This window comes from Capsicum annuum, chromosome 9, assembly GCF_002878395.1.
Source record: "Capsicum annuum cultivar UCD-10X-F1 chromosome 9, UCD10Xv1.1, whole genome shotgun sequence".
NCBI lineage: Eukaryota > Viridiplantae > Streptophyta > Magnoliopsida > Solanales > Solanaceae > Capsicum > Capsicum annuum.
The window spans coordinates 52,532,317-52,550,154 of NC_061119.1; positions in this window are offsets into that span (position 1 = coordinate 52,532,317).

Sequence of the window (17,838 nt, forward strand, 5' to 3'; positions counted from 1 at the left end):
GGATAAAAGGGCAATAGTGAACCATACCTTAATGTCAAAAGGGGATCAAAACAACAATTTCAGTTGAGAAATCTAAGATATTGATCGGTTTAGATCTAAAAGGATCTTTATAAGAAAGAGGAGAGAAAGAAAGTTGTGATAACCCTAAAGAGGAGAGAAAGAAAAAGATGAGAGATGAATAAAAAAAATTTAGAGTTAAAGGAGAGATGAGATAATTCTAATTTCTAGATGTACTACCCTTAATACTCAATGACTAAACAAAGTGTATTTATTCAAATTTTTATTTTCAAAGCATAATTAATAAGGCCAATTTGATAAAATAAACCCCTAATTAATATTTTCTTAATAGGTGTACCAAGTCAATAGGGGCCAACTAATATGAAATGAAGTATTAGGGGTTTCAATATTCATTAATTAATATTTATTAATAATTTGAGGGGCACGAGGAACAAAACGATTAACATTGAAAAGACAAGACAAGACTAGTCAATGAGATTTTTGAGTTATCCAAGAAACATTTTTACCGCCTTTAGTAGTACTACTTTATCTACTCGGATAGAAACTTCCTTTAAAATTAAAAAAAAATCAAACAGATGTGTCATCTGTTGCAATATATATAAATATCTTTTGAAAGATTCCAACAGCTCAGTCATCTGTGACAACAGATGCAAATGTCCATTTAATAACTAAATCAGATATATAATTTGTTACAACAGATATCAATATTTTTTTGAAAATTTCCAATAACTTTCTCATCTGTCACAATAGATGCAAATGTCTATTTGATAATTAAATTAGATATGTCATCTGTTGTAATAGATATAATATCTATTTGAAAATATCCGACAGCTTGGTCATTTTTTGCAATAGATTTTATTGCAATTGATTTAGGTGGAATTAAGGATGAATGAATGAGCTCATAGGGTCAACAAAAACTTTAATTAAGTCGTTGCATTTGCATGATATTGGTATTGCATTCATCCTGACCTGAGTCATTGATCGATCACTCTAAGTTGAAATGAGTTCTCGTTAACTTAATGTTAAGATTAATAATAGTACCTACATGGATTAAGGTGAAACTAGGAATGAATTAATGAGATCACAGGGTCAATAACAACTTCAATTAAGTTGTTGCAGTTGCATGGTATTGGTATTGTATTCATCTCGACCCGAGTCATCTATCGATTATTCTGAATTGAAATGAGTTCTTATTAACTTAATGTTTAGATTAATAATAGTACCTACATTGATTTAGATTGAACTAGGGATTAATTAATGAGGTCACAGGGTCAATAAAACTTCAATTGAGTTATTGCATTTGCATGGTGTTGGTATTACATTCATACCAACCCAAGTCGTCGATCGATCACTCTGAGTTGAAATGAGTTCTAATTAACTTAATGTTAAGATTAATAATAGTACCTATTTTTATTTATGTGAAACGAGGAATGAATGAATGATCTCATAGGGTCAACAACAACTTTAATTGAGTCGTTGTATTTGCATGGTGTTGGTATTGCATTCATCCAGACCCGAGTTGTCGATCGATCACTCTAAGTTGAAATGAGTTCTCATTAACTTAATGTTAAGATTAATAATAGTACCTACATTGATTTAAGTGGAACTAGGGATGAATGAATGATCTCACAGGGTCAATAACAACTTCAATTGAGTTGTTGTAGTTGCATGGTATTGGTATTGCGTTCATCTCGACCTGAGTCATCGATCGATCATTCTGAATTGAAATGAGTTCTTATTAACTTAATGTTAAGATTAATAATAGTACCTACATTGATTTAGGTTGAACTAGGGATGAATGAATGAGATCACAGGGTCAATAACAACTTCAATTGAGTTATTGCATTTGCATGGTGTTGGTGTTGCGTTCATCCCAACCTGAGTCGTCGATCGATCACTCTGAGTTGAAATAAGTTCTCATTAACTTAATATTTTAAAAACTATATCTTTTGAAATTTTAAAAATTAATTAAGATCAATTCAGACCAAATTAACAATTTTAAAACTTGTCATTCTTTTCAAAAATTACAAATCAACCCATACAAATCATCCATTTGCTGGAAAAACTTTTCCTCAGTTCAAATCTCAAGTTCTCACTCCTCTCTCTCTCTCTTAATAATATAGACAACAACTACTCAACATATGTCTCAACCCTTCAAAGTAGATCAATTTTCTTTCCATTTTCAACCAAATAGTCGTTATTTTTTACTTTATTCTCTCTTGTATCCATCATTTTCTCTGTCTTTGCTGGTAACAGAGTTCGAGAAGAGTTCTACATTTGTTTTTTATTTTAAAAATTAGGATTTTTTAGTTAATGATGAAAAAGAAAGCTTAGTTATATTATCTTCGAGAATGAGTTAACAATTTTGTGTTTTGATGCTAAAAAGGTAGAAATCACCCGAGAAAATCCTAGTTTTTGTCTCAGCGTTTTATTGACTGTCGTTGAATTGTTGGATGGTGTTTATGGTGTTGTTGGTGGCTGTTTTTAGTGGTATCGATATTTATATTTTTGTTGGTGGTGTCGGCGGTCTTGGTTTTGGTATTGGTGGCATTGGTGGTGGTCTTGGTAGAATTAGTGGTGGTATTGGTTGTGGTGGTAGTGATCCATCTGTTGCAACGGGTGGAAGATCTATTGGGATATATTAAATAGGTTCTTAAACCGATTCCCCATCTGTTCCAATTCATGGGTTATCCGTTGGAGTTTTTTTTTTGGAATGTGGCATAGAATAATTTATTGAAATTTAACTTACCTTTATTTAAAAAATTATGCAGACATCAAAGGCAATGTATTTTTTGTTTCTTTATTGTTTGTAGTTAAAAGATGTCTCCCAAAAGATAAGAAACCAAAAGTGGATAAAGTGGATCAACTTCTGATCACCAAACAAAAAAGGCTAGAGTATAGATAGTTTTGGAAGAACTTCTAGAACAATCTCAGTCAAGGAAAAATAAGCCGAGGAAAGTGATAAATCCTCCTCACCAATGGGGCATGAAAAAATATTGAAATCCTAGCATGATTCTGTCAAAACCATTGGTATTAACAAGTTTTGAGTTGCGATGCCGATGAATAGGTCTAACGCAGTATTTGGTGATCTTGTACTTAAATTTCAGTTGGGAGAACCTTTTAACGAACTTAGGAGTATTATGAATAATGAAAACATAAATGGACCTTTTAAGAAGAGTTACTTTGTATACTTTCTTGAGCTGTCTGAGGACCGCACTCTCCATTTCCCAATGAGCATGGTATATGGCCTTCTCAAGCAGAGGATCAAGTATGTGGGGAAGGAGGGAAGAAAAAAGATTGATGAAGTATGGATCAACTACTATGGCATACCGGTTTGTTTTGGATTGAAAGAGTTTAACATAGTGACGGGCTTGAGATGCGATAATCTAAAAGAACCTCTCATCAAGGAAACACCACACAAAGGGTCCAACAAATGCAAGGTAAAAAAGATGGGTTGTTGTACATTGTTGGACCTAGCTACAAATGGAAGGATTTTATGGTGGATCTCGAGAATAAAAATATACCAAAGCACTACAGGGAGAAATTGTGCTTAGTTTGGTTTATCCATTTTGTTTTATTGGCAAGAGACGTCAAGAAAGTCATAGAACATGGTTTGTTGGTGCTTGCTAATGATTTTGGGAAATTCAATGATTATCCCTGGAATATGACAGCTACTACTTGACTTCAAGTATATACTGACAAAGTTATACCCAAGACGACCACATTATACGGCCTTCCCTGGGCTTTTATGGTAAAATTGATCCCTCTTTTTACTCATCCATTAATTTATATTGAATATAGTTATTATGACTTTCTTTGCTTGTATCCTATTTATATTTTTTAGGCTTGGGCATGTGAAGCCATTCCTCCCCTCCGAATGTAGTTCAAGGATTACCTGGATAAGGTTTCTCATCCAAGGATCCTTAGATGGTTGGCAGCAATAAAGAGCAGCAAAAAATATATTAAGAAGGCTAATCTCTTTAACCCTCCGGATGATATAGTACATCTTATTTCAACTAAAATAATTTACCTAAAGAAAGATATTGAAACAAATGTTCTATCTGCTGCGACAGATGGGTCATCTGTTGCAACAGATTACCTATCAACTATAACTGGTGCAATAGATGGATAATCTGTTATGATAGATGATCCATATTTTGCAACAGATTAACCATCTGTTGCTTTAGTTCTTTAAACCGACTCAACAGATTACCTTTTCAGATGCAAAATATACAACAAATGAGTAATCTGATGCTATATATTATCAATCTATTACGACATACAGATTAGCTATTGCAGGAGCTAGATCATCTATTGCATAAGTTGGCTGTTTTAACATCTATGTAACCCAAATGACTGTAAAATATTATTATTATATGATTTAAATGCCTCCTATTTTCTTATAGGTTGTGCATCCTTAGATCGTGCCTACTATTGATGGGCTGGAGATGACTTTTTTGTTACTCTGGGTCTTGTTGATACAAAAGAAGACCCAACGGTGGAGTTAATAAATAAGCAATTAGCTGGAGCAACATCCATAAGAAGAGCAGTAAAGCAAGGTTAGCCTAATATTAAAGCTCTTCACGACCAACCTCAAACTGCAATAGATTCGGGTGCTTCTTCTGGGGGTATTACTGGTAGAGTTGTTTATGATGGTGGCAGCCATCCTGATGTTGCTGCTTCTTCCAGTTGTGATTATAAGCATATTGGAGATTAGTAAAATGTAAATACTTTTGAAACACCCCTTGCACAGGTCTCTCTCACCCCTACAACGGTTCCTCTTACACTTATAGTGGTCCCTCTCACCCCTCCTTACCCTCATGTTCTCATTGCAAATACGAAGTGTGCAAGGACAGAGAGAATAAACTCCTTGGAAACCTAGAGTCTATTTCTGAAGCTTTCAAGATGTTGAAATCCAGGAGGGGTGTTATATTATCCAATGAGGTAAAGGAGCCATACACTCCTACAGTGGCGGTTAGGAGGAAGAGAAGAAAAATTAGACAAATTCTCTTTGTTCTGAAAATATCAAAAACTTTAACTTCTCCATTTCCAAAAGTTGTTAAATTTCAGGGTCCACTGAAGAAAGTGGATATATTCACGGCGCTTGGTAAGAAGGAACTACAAGAAATCATGAATTGTAGAATGAAGGTTCAAAAAGAATACACCATGCATTCATTGGATGCCAAATACTTCACTAATATGACAAATATACGTGTGCTATATGAGGACAATGTAAGTTTACCTTTGCTAACCTAGCCTTCCAATCTACTCCACAAAGAAGAATCTACACAACAGATGTGCAATCTGTTGCAATAACTTGGTATTCTGTTGCAACATATACACATCTGTTGCATAAGTTGTGTTGGCTAGGTAATCTATGACTGATTCATAGGACCCTCTACATCGAATTCTTTCCACTGTGTTTTTATTTTTTACAATTACTAACCTATTTAAAAACTGTCTTCTTATACCACAGTATGTTGATGAAATCTCTGCCTCATGAGGGGCAGGAAATTAGCGTACCCGATGCTTATGATACTGCCGATGGGATAATAGACCTCAACTTCTACAATAATTTCAAAGATAGGTACACTGATCTCGGTAAGCTAGCTGATTTCAGTTGCCCAGGATTCGATAAGTAAGTTTCTACATTCCAATGGGATGAAGAAGAGATTAAATATGTTAGAGGGAAGAGGCCATATCCACACGGTAAGAACTAGACCAAGGCAAAGAGAATCCTTGCATTCATGAACGTGGAAGTCAAGCATTTCCTCACCGTTGAGATACTACTCTACGAGGGAAATATTAAGATTTATGACTGCAACTTACCTATCTTTAGCGAGGATACGTTTTTAGCCCACATGCAGCCACTCTTGAAGTTATTGCCCAAGTTGTTCATGTAGAGTAAGTTGATGGATCATTTGCTGACTGAAGTCTTGATGAAGCAATCATGGGATTTTGAAGGTCGAAATAAGAACATCGAGCTCCCAAAAATAAAATTGGTGTAGCATGCGAGCCGTACTCGCTTGCGTACATCGAGTGTTTACTGACGGGCATAGAAATGACTGGTATGTGCGACGCTGTTGTGGAAAAGATGGAATAGGTCTGGGATTATGGGGTACTAACTAAATGGTTGGAACCCGTGCATAAAAAAAATATGTACAAATATTGAAACAAACACGTTAACATTTTTTTATTTCAAGCCACTTCACTTTACTTTACATGTTATGGAAATAATTTTTATGTCTGCGGATAGTTGAATTTTTATAATGCAACAGATAGTATATCTGTTGTAACAGATATAATACCTGTTGTGATAGATTGATTATCTATTACAATAGGTTCATCATCTGTTGCATTAATAGATGTTTCCTAGTCTGTCTATCACAACAGATATTCAATCTGTTGTAACATATAATCTATCTATTACAACTGATAGGTAATCTGTTCGGAAAAATAAGAAAGTAGGAAGACCTGTTATATAATTTCTAGCAGATGACCTAACTAAATAGTTGAAGCCCGTGTATAAAGAATAATATGTACAAAGACAGAGATCACCATGATAATAATTTTTTATTTCAAGCCACTTCACTTTACTTTACATGTTATGGAAATAATTTTTATATCTGCGGATAGTTGAATTTTTATAATGCAACAGATAGTATATCTGTTGTAACAGATATAGTACCTATTGTGAAAGATTGATTATCTTTTGGAATAGGTTGGTCATTTGTTGTATTATGTAGATGTTTCCCCGTCTATCTGTCACAACAGATATCTAATTTGTTGCAATATATAATCTATCTATTGCAACTGATAGGTAATCTGTTGGAACAAATCAAGAAAGTAGGAAGACCTGTTATATAACTTCCAGCATATGACCTACATGTTTCATCTCATGTTGCAACATATGTCTAAATCTATTTGATAAGATATGTCGTCTGTTACAGCAGATGTATTATCTGTTGCGATAATTAAATCTAGTATTCTATTTCAATTAACATGTTCAAAAATAAGGATTAAATTATATTCATAGACAACATAAAATAAGTTGAAGCCTTTGAAAATTACATGAAATAACTCAACAAATAAATGAAATATAAAAAAAAATAATTATAGGTACAAATGTTATACTCTATTTATGTGTTGTTGTTGTTGTGGCATGAAGAATGTGTGATAATGGAAATATGAATTATATACACGAAATGTATCCATGCTCTCCCTATCATGTTGAGATGTGAATAAATACATGAAGTATACTATTCCCTACTTATAATATTGTGAATTGTTGACACTAATCTTGTGATCAAGTCATGTCATGTGTGCCAGTTTCCTTCTATCGAGTCCTGGGGGTATTCGTACCCAAAAAATATAGTTGTGTGCCTATATCCATGTCATGTGCCTCAATAAATCTCAGTTAAGCTATACTCTATAGAACTCAGTCAGTCCTGTGACTCAGGAAACATCAGAAATCTCATGATCTCAGTTAACTCTCAGATAATAGTACTACTCTATCAGTCAACGGATGTCTGTTATTTAGTCCATGTACAGCCACCTGAATCATGTTCAGTCCCTTCAGATGGGAGTAGAAGTTAGCATCGAGTGAGCCCAAGGATGGGAAGTCACCTGCCAGTTCAGGGTGTGATTCTTAGCAGTCATCTTTGTGTTCTAGAACTACGTAGCCAGCATAGGTTGAGACATCTTAACTTATCAGATTAGGGTTGATAAGGTGGCTTAACCTATCAGTTTAGGGTCCCACCGTTCTCACTTTGAGTACCTGCCAGATAAGGGTTACTCACAACTGTCCTTACCAATGGTGCGGTATTGACAACCCTCCAGTCGGGGCAGAGATTGGACCCCAACTTAGCCGTAATGGTATACATGAGGCATGTCGATTAAAAAACTACCTCCCATAGTTTTAGTAACAGTCTCAGTAAAAGAACTCAGATAATTCTTCAGATATCAGTATACCAGGACTATTAGATACAATAAAATTCAGTTATAGCACAGGACTCAGAGAGTACTACTAGATTCAGGACTATCAGACACAGTCGCTTATGTTATCAGAACTACAGTTCCAATCATGTATTAGTGTACAGATTTAGCTACCATGTACTCATGATCTCAGTTACTATGTATGTATATTTGTACTCTTACATTTATATCAGTCAGTTAATTAACATTATTCATGCATGTAAACCCTTTTCATTAGCGTACCTCACTTATATACTCAGTACTCTAGTTGTACTGACGTATTTATGCTATGGTGCTTTATTTTCATGTTACACCATAGGTTCTGAACCATGAATTCCAGACCAGAAGTAGCTTTCCAGTCGCAGTGTTGTAGTGATTCCTCATCTATCCGAGGATAATAAGATTTGATTTATTTATTTATTACTTTAGTTCAGTTTTACAGAGTTAGTTGGAGACATTTCCTTCAACTCCTTATTCAGACAGTACTTAGAGGCTTTCAGATTTAGTCAAATTTAGCTATTAGATTCAGTATTCAGTTTTATATTCAGTTGTTTTGGGTATTCATTACCCCATGGATGTTACTCTATCTCTTCAGTTGAACCTTATGGCCTACATATACAGGTACAAATATCAGTCATAGGTTAGCTTGTGGTCCCTCGAGGTCATGAGCATCGTGTAGCATTTCGATTCAGAAAATCGGGGCGTTACAAACTTGGTATCAGAGCCTAAGTTTCAGTAGAGTCCTAGGAATTCTGAAAGCTACATCTAGTAGAGTCTTGTGCATGGGTTTGTTGCGCGCCACATTTATGTAAAGGAGGCTATAAGATGTTTTAGGAACAGTTTCCCTTCTTTTAGTATTCATGTCATACTAGTGAGCATAATCTCAAGTTAAACTCCCAGTCTAATCCATTCTTCTCTTGTCTCAGAATATGGACCCAAAGAGAAGAAACCAGCCAGCTCCTCATCCCAAAGATCCTTTGGGCGAATATTTTCTCATGCGGAGTTTAGAGCTGCATTCATCACACTTTCTCAGTCTGTGGCTGCCTAAAATAAAAGGCCACCAGCTATTCCGGACAATCTAGTGGCAAATTCTATAGTAGCTAGGATTCGGGACTTTACCCGAATGAACCCTCCATTTTTCCATGGGTCTAAGTTTGATGAATACCCTCAGGAGTTCATTGACCAAGTTTAAAAGGTCATTGACATCATGGGTGTTACTTTTGTTCAGAGTGCTAAGTTAGTCGTATATCAGTTGCAAGATGTGGCTCATACTTGGTACAAATAGTGAAAGTCTGAGAGGGTAGATGGCGCAGGTCCCATTAGGTGGGAGAAATTTATCATGGCTTTCTTAGACAGATTCTTTCACGGCTTTCTTAGATAGATTATTTCCCTAAGAGCTAAGGGAAGCCAAAGTTCTTGAGTTCATCAAACTCAGGCAAGGAAATATGACGGTTAGGGAGTAGTCTCTCAAATTTACTCAGCTAGCCAGGTATGTCCCTTATGTGGTTGCAGACAATAGGGCTAAGATAAGCAAGTTCGTGTCAGGGGTAAACGATAGCATGGTGAATGAGTATAGATCTGTGATATTGAATAGTGATATGACCTTAGCTAGACTCATAACCTATGCTCAGTAGATAGAGGAGAAGAAGGTTAGGACTAGAGAGAGGTATAAAAAGAGAGCAAAATCAGGCAGTTTTAGTTTTGCTCAGCCCAAATCAGAGGAAGGGAACCGTTTGCAGTTTCATCCCAAGCCAACAGCTCTAGCACCTTCCTCCGCTAGTGCCTCAGTGCCAAAATTCAGAGACGGTAATAGAGACAAAGCGCCAGGCTCTAAATCTCAGGGTAGTGTTAGCAATGCCCGAACAAATCCCTTTTCTTAGTCTTATGGTAAGAACCACAAGGGTATTTGCAGAGCCGGTAGTGATGCCTATTTTGGTTATAGCAATCCTGGCCACCGGATTAGAGAGTGTCTGCAGTCAGGTCATCAGGGTCAGAAAATTCGTTCTACAGCTCAATTCGATCGCCCGAACCAGTAGGGTGCCACTTCCAGTGGTACTAGTGGGAAATGCCCAAATAGACTCTATGATTTTCATACCTGAAAGGATCAGGAAAATTCTCCTGATGTCGTTACTGGTACATTATGAATTTTCCATGTTAATGTTTATGCTTTGCTAGACTTAGGTGCATCCTTGTCTTTTGTTACTCCATACATAGCAGAAGATTTTGGAATCAGTCCAGAGATTTTAGAAGAGCCTTTTTCAGTCTCTACCCCAGTGGGCAAAACTATCATAGCCTAGAGGGTATACAGGAACTACCCGATTATGATATTTCAGAAATCCATGCCAGTATATTTAGTCGAGTTAGAGATAATGGACTTTGATGTTATTCTCGACATAGATTAGCTTCATTCATGCTATGCCACAGTCAACTGCAGAAATAGGATAGTTCAGTTTTAGTTCCCGAATGAGCCCACCTTAGAGTGGAAGAGTAGTGTTTCAGCATTCAGGGGTCAGTTTATTTCCTACCTCCGGGTAAGGAAAATGATTTCTAGTTTTGAATCTCCCAATCTCAAATCAGTCCCAGTGGTTAGTGAATATTCAAATATCTTTCCCGAAGATCTTCTAGGCATTCCTCTCGAAAGAAAAATAAACTTCGTCATAGACCTTCTCCCAGATACTCAACCTATCTCTATCCCGCCATACAGAATGGCACCAGCAAAACTTAAGGAAATGAAAGATCAGTTAAAGGATCTCTTAAATAAGAGATTCATCAGGCCCAGTTTATCCCCATGAGGTGCGCCAGTCTTATTCATGCGCAAGAAAGATGGTTCTCTCAGAATGTGTATTGATTACCGTCAACACAACAAAGTTACGGTCAAGAATAAGTATTCACTTTCTAGAATAGATGATCTGTTCGACCAAATTTAGGGTGCCAGTTATTTCTCCAAGATAGATCTCAGATCAGGCTATCATCAGCTCAGATTTAGAGAATGTGACATCCCGAAGACAGCTTTCCGTACTTGGTATGGTCACTTTGAATTTCTAGTCATGTCCTTTGGTCTAACCAATGCCCCTATAGCTTTTATGGACTTGATGAACCATGTGTTCAAGTAGTACTTGGACATATTCTTCATAGTCTTTATAGATGATATTCTGGTCTATTCTCGCACTGAGCTTGATCATTCAGACCATCTCAAAATTGTTCTTCAGACCCTCAGGAATCATCAGTTATTCACCAAGTTCAGTAAATGAGAGTTTTGGATAAGATCAGTTGCATTCTTTGGCCATATTATTTCTGGTGAGGGCATTAGAGTAGATCCTTAGAAAATCAAAGCGGTAAGAAACTGGCCCAGACCCGTATCTCCAATAGATATCAGGAGTTTCTTGGGTTTGGCTGGTTATTACAGATGGTTTGTCGAGGGATTTTCTTCTATTGCATCTCCTATATCCAGATTGACTCAGAAAAAGGTCAAGTTTCAGTGGTCGGATTCATGCGAGAAGAGTTTTCAGGATTTGAAGACTCGACTCACTACAGCTCCAGTTCTAGCTCTTCCAGATGGTTCAGATGGGTTTCGTAGTATATTGTGATACATCCATAGTGGTTTTAGGTTGTGTCCTCATGCAGCATGGTAAGGTCATAGCCTACGCCTCCAGACAATTAAAACCCCATGAGAAGAATTATCCTACTCATGATCTTGAGTTAGCAGCCGCATTTTTGCCTTGAAAATTTTGAGGCATTATCTTTACGGAGTTCATGTAGACATTTTCAGAGATCATAAGAGTCTCCAGTATGTTTTTTCTCAAAAAGATCTCAATCTTCATCAGAGAAGGTGGTTAGAGCTCTTGAAGGACTATGACATGAGTGTTCTTTATCATTCGGGTAAGGCCAATGTTGTGGCCGATGCTCTCAATAGAATCTCCATGGGCAGTATTTCTCACGTTAAGGATAGCAAGAAAAAATAGCTCATGAAATCCATCAGTTTGCTAGACTAGGCGTCCGCTTAGTCGACTCTTCAGAGGGTGGTATATGTGTTCAGAGTAGTTCAGAGTTATCTCTTGTTTCCAAGGTGAAAGAAAAGCAAAACATGGATCTTAGCCTTGTCAAGATAAAAGAGTCAATTCAGAATCAGAAAGTTCAAGTTTTCTCCCAAGGAGGAGATGGTGTTCTTCGTTGTCAAGGTCATTTGTGCGTTCCAGGTGTAGATGACTTGAGGCAACGAATTCTTGCAGAAGCTCATGGTGCACGATACTCCATTCATCCAGAGGCCACTAAGATGTACCATAATTTACGGGAGATCTATTGGTGGAGTGTGATGAAGAGTGATGTTGCATAGTTTGTGGCTAAGTTCTCTACATATTAGCATATTAAGATAGAGCATCAAAAACTTAGTGGTTCCATGCAGGAGTTCACCCTTCCTACTTGGAAGTGGGAAGAAGTGAACATGGACTTTATGAAGGGTTTGCCTAGAACTCGTCATCAACATGATTCAGTTTAGGTCATTGTAGATAGAATGACTAAGTCAGCCCATTTTCTTCCAGTTCGTACCTCCTATTCAGCTGAGGATTATGCCAAACTCTACATCAGGGAGTTGGTCAGATTACACGATGTTCCCTCATCTATTATCTCAGACAGAGGTACCTAGTTCACCTCTTACTTTTGGAAAGCATTCCAAAAGGGTCTCAGTACCCAAGTTTATCTCAGTACAGCGTTTCATCCTCAGACAGATAGTAAGGAAGAAAGGACCATTCAGACTCTTGAAGATATGCTAAGGGCATGTGCAATTGATTTCAAGGGAAGTTGGGATGACCACTTGGCCTTGATTGAGTTTGCATACAATAATAGTTATCATTCCAGTATTCAGATGTCTCTATTTGAAGATCTCTATGGTAGTAGATGTAGATCTCTGATTAGTTGGTTCAAAGTTAGTGAGGCCTCAGTCATCGGTCCTGACTTAGTATTTGACGCCGTAGAGAAAGTTCAGTTGATCAGAGAGAGACTTCGGGCTGCTTAGAGCTAACAGAAGTCTTATGCAGATATTTGTAGGAAGGATCTCGAGTTCGAGGTCAATGACTATGTCTATCTTAACATCTCTCCCATAAAGGGAGTGAATGGTTCGGCAAGAAAGGGAAACTCAGTTCCCGATATGTCAGTCCCTTCAGGATTCTCAGTCGCTTTAGCAAGGTAGCTTATGAGCTAGAATTGCCTTCAGATCTAGCCTTAGTTCATCTAGTCTTCCATGTCTCTTTGCTCAAGAAGTGCATAGGTGACCCAGCAATTGTAGTCACTGTTCAGATCATTGACATTCAGAATAGCCTCTCTTATGAATAGATTCCAGTCAAAATAATAGACTATTAGACTCGTCGATTAAGGAACAAAGAAGTCCTTCTAGTTAAGGTTCTTTGGTGAAATCATTCTCATGAGGGAGCTACTTGGGAAATAGAAATAGATATGCATACCAAGTATCCTCACAACTTCTCTGCAAATTCAGATCAAGCTCAAGGTAACAGTTCTCCTTAAGCCTATTTAGATTTATGTTCATGTCCCCAGTTTAAACATGGTGTCTATTACCATTGCAGACTTAGTCATGCAATTATGTATCAGTTCAATTATAAGGTCATGCATCAGATATGAATTCTTATCTAGAGAAGCTCAGTTTATCAGATTGCTAAGTTACGCATCCATGTACCAGTTATCCATGCGTCATATATGCATGAGTTTAGTATGTTTAGCATGTTAGTCATGAGATCATTTTTTATTCCTTCATTTTCAGTTCATGTTCGGCTTTTCTTATTCTTCCCTCTCAGTTAAGTCTTATTCAAGGATGAATGTTCCCAAGGGGGAGATATTATAATACCCCAAAAAATCCAACTCAATATTATCTCCATGTTTCAATCTCATGCATATTACATCATGGTTCCTTTGTATTTTTATGATAAAGGTTGGTGTAAATTAAGGTCTCAAATATGTCCTAGCTATTATGCGAATCAAAACATTCCTTACCGATTGAATTCTTGAGGAGGATATTGGTATTGTCAACTTCAAATGAGAATATCTCTCATTATACAACGAATTTTTTTATCCCATGACCTATCAATGGATAGATAATTTAATAATCTTTCCGTCAATACCAAATTTGCCTAAAACGGACACCCGGTGAAGAAGTTATGGCTATTTTAAGTTTCTGTTGTAAGACGAATGTCATTTCAGTGCATGGCGCGTCTCGCCGGAGGCCAAAATGGAACTTGTCAACTTCCAGAAAGCCTTCTTAATAGCCCTGCTTCACACCAAGCTTCCAGGTCGCAATAATTGGCATTTTACCAAGCTCCGCATCGCGTCGGGACCCTAAATTGGGATAAATTTTAAGTAGTTTTTAGTGTCATTTTAAACACCTCAAGGGCAATATGGTAAATTCCCAAAAACCTATATATACTCTTTAAACACGGGATTGAAGCCCCAAATTATCCCTTTACATTAATTTTATCAAAATTCAGTCAAGAACAGGTCTAGGGTTTCCATTGGGGTTTCAAGCTTCAAGCAAATTCAACCTTAGATTCCACGAATTCTCTATCTAAGGTATGCGTAGTGTTCATCTATGGATCCAATCCGTTCATAGAGCTCAAGAACCATGTTTTTAAATGTTATTTTGTAAACTTTTTGTGGTGATATAAGCATGTACATGTTGATGATTGTTGTTTAAGTTTCAAAATGATATCTAAAGATGTTTTCACGAAATATATGTGGTTGTTAGTTGAAAAACATGAACTTTAGGTGGTTTGATGTGATGCAAGTATGAAATCCACCTATGCTTTAAAGAATGAATGCAAGGTGTTTGATAAAATGCCTAGGATGCTAGAAACCCATAATTACATGATTCCATGATATCTAAATGACAAGTCCATATTAGTTATACACTTCCATATGAATTTCCCTGCTATTTATGTGTTGTTGTTGTTGTGGCATGAAGCATGTGTGATAATGGAAAATGAATTATAGACATGAAATGTATCCATGCTCTCCCTACCATGTTGAAATGTGAATAAATACATGAAGTATACTATCCCCTACTTATAATATTGTGAATTGTGGACTCTAATCTTGTGATCAAGTCATGTCATGTGTGCCAGTTTCCTGCTATCGAGTCCTGGGGATATTCGTACCTAAAAAATATAGTTGTTTCCCTAGAGCCATGTCATGTGCCATGATAAATCTCAGTCAAGCTATACTCTATAGAACTCAGTCAGTCATGTGACTGAGGAAACATCAGAAATCTCATGATCTCAGTTAACTCTCAGATAATAGTACTACTCCGTTAGTCAATGGATGTCAGTTATTTGGTCTATTTATAGCCAGTTAAATCATGTTCAGTCCCTTCAGATGGGAGTAAAAGTTAGCACCGAGTGAACCCAAGGATGGGAACTCACCTGCCAGCTCAACGTGTGATTCTTAGCAGTCATCCTTGTGTTCCAGAACTACATAGCCAGCATAGGTTGAGACATCTTAACCTGTTAGATTAGGGTTGATGAGGTGGCTTAACCTGTCAGTTTAGGGTCCCACCATTCTCGCTTTGAGTACCTGCCAGATAAGGGTGACTCATAACTGTCCTTACCAGTGGTGCGGTATTGACACCCCTCCAGTCGGGGCAGATATTGGACCCCAGCTTAGCCGTAATGGTATACATGGGGAATGTCGGTTAAAAAAATACCTCCCACAGTTTCAGTATCAGTTTCAGCAAAAAAACTCAGACAGTTCTTCAGATATTAGTATACTAGGACTGTTAGATATAGTCAAATTTAGTTATAGCACAGGACTCAGAGAGTTCTACCAGATTCAGAACTGTCAGATACAGTCGCTCATGTTATCAAAACTACAGTTCCAATCATGTATTAGCATACAGATTTAGCTACCACGTACTCATGATCTCAGTTACTATGTATGTATATTTTTACTTTTACATTCATATCAGTCAGTCAATTAGCATTATTCATGCATGTAAACCCTTTGTATTAGCCTACCTCACTCGTATACTCAGTACGCTAGTTGTACTGATGCATTTACACTATGGTTCTTTCTTTTCATGTTACACCATAGGTCCTGAGCCACAAGTTCCATATCAGCAGTAGCTTTCCAGTTGCAGTGTTACAGTGAGTCCTCATCCATCCGAGGATAATATGATTTGATTTATTCACTTATTACTTTAGTTTAATTTTACGAAGTTAGTTGGATACATGTTTCTTCAACTTCTTATTTAGACAGTACTTAGAGGCTTTCAGATTTAGTTAGATTTTTCTATGAGATTTAGTATTCAGTTTTATATTAAGTTGTTTTAGGTATTCATTACCCTATGGATGTTACTATATCTCTTCAGTTGAATCTTATGGCCTACATGTTTAGGTTTTCCGCGTATTATATGTATATTATGCAGTGTATAGGTACAGATATTAGTCATGGGTTAGCTTGTGGTCTCTCGGGGTCATGAGCACTGTGTAGCATTCCGATTCAAAAAATTGAGGCGTTACAAAAAAAACCACTCATATTAATGTAAGTAGGCAATATTTTGGCCTACTTTTATATCTCAGACGATGGCTCGAAACATCTCCTTCGCGGTATCAATTCATAAACTCGGATGCGCCTCTCTTTTAGAACGACGACAGCCAACACCCAATGGAATTCATCACCATAATTAATTAGGATGTACACTTCGTCAACCAAATGCCAAGTTAAGTCAATCGGAATACTAAAACCTTTGATGATGTTGATTAAGCATTCCTCATTTTTGGAAACTTTCGACTGTTGTTGACAATACCAATCATAGGCATTATTGATATAAATTTTGTTCAAATAATTGCTTGTAGTGTATCTGTATCGTTCTTGTGTTTGTAACTTGGCCTTCTTTTAGAGGTAGTAAAAAATGACATTGATGTGCTGCGCATATTATCAAATATTTTAGATTATGTGATAAAAAAAGTAATATTCAGATGCAATTAAATAAAGTATTAATTAATAGTAATATTTATGGTATTTAAACCTCATCATTCCAGCAAGTTTAGGGCTATGACAACACATAGAACCAATTCTTCATTTTGGGATATGCAACAACAAAGTCAAACAAATCAAAACCAAGCCTCGATTTGTTTGTTTTGTAGCATTCATAATTTTGTTTTCTACATGATGATTTATATGTGTTAATATCACATTCTTACAACAAGAATAGTATAAACCAATATCTTTAAAAATTGATTTGTACCTTCCGGCATGATGCTTTAACAACCCATCGGCAATTCATTCTGAATAGTCGTTGATCAACTGTGTTAGTTTTTTTGGAGCCTCATCCGAGATGTTGAACCCTTCAAATGAGTAATTCTTCTATTTTCCCGAACTGAAAGGCTCCACTTTTTCTTCTTCTTTGGAAGCAGTTGATGGATTATCAACTGAGATATTATGCTCTTCATCAGAGGCTTCTAATATGACATCCACCTGGAAAGCCAGAATTGTCAATGCTAGTTACAGATACACAATAGATTATCCATCTATTGCAACAGATGGATCATCTGTTGGGACGAATTCGAACAGGTAAATCAGAGCAATATAATTTAGAACAGATGATCTATTTTTTACAACATAAGACTCATCTGTTGCAACAGATAATGCATCGCAATAGGTTAGACAATAGTTGCAATAGATGTATATATCTATTTTATAATTTTCAGCAGATGTATCATCTATTAAAACAGATATATGCCTATTTGTTTGTTGAAACAGGTGATATACATTCACCTTCTTCGGCTCATGCTGCTCTCTTGTAGCTCTTGCACACTGAACATCGGTGCAAGACAAAGACAGAGGCGT